Source organism: Malurus melanocephalus, unplaced genomic scaffold (genome assembly GCF_030028575.1).
Source record: "Malurus melanocephalus ecotype Western Australia unplaced genomic scaffold, MMel_1.1 scaffold_80, whole genome shotgun sequence".
Lineage (NCBI taxonomy): Eukaryota > Metazoa > Chordata > Aves > Passeriformes > Maluridae > Malurus > Malurus melanocephalus.
Window position 1 is genome coordinate 975,243 of NW_026623312.1, and position 355 is coordinate 975,597.

Below are 355 nucleotides of genomic sequence, written 5' to 3' on the forward strand. Positions count from 1 at the left end.
TAATAAATTATGGGTATTAAAAAAAATACCAACCCGCGGGATGACTCCGTTGCTATGACTGCGTGGCGGACAATGCAAGTGAAGTCCGGCGGAGGAGCCAGAATTAAAAGCCGCGCCACTCSCAGGCCACCTATCCCAAGTTGTTGTAGCTTCTCCACACCGCCATCAGCTCCCGGGCTTTGCTCTTGTCGCACGGGGCTGGACTCAGCGTTCCGGCGACGCTCCCAGCGCTGTCCCCGGGACCGTCCCGCTGCTCTGTCCCCGTACCCTTCWGTGACGCGCAGCAGCCGGGGCAGCGGTGCCGCAGGATGGATCGGGTGACGCGCCACAGCTCCAGCCGCTCCCCGCATCCGTG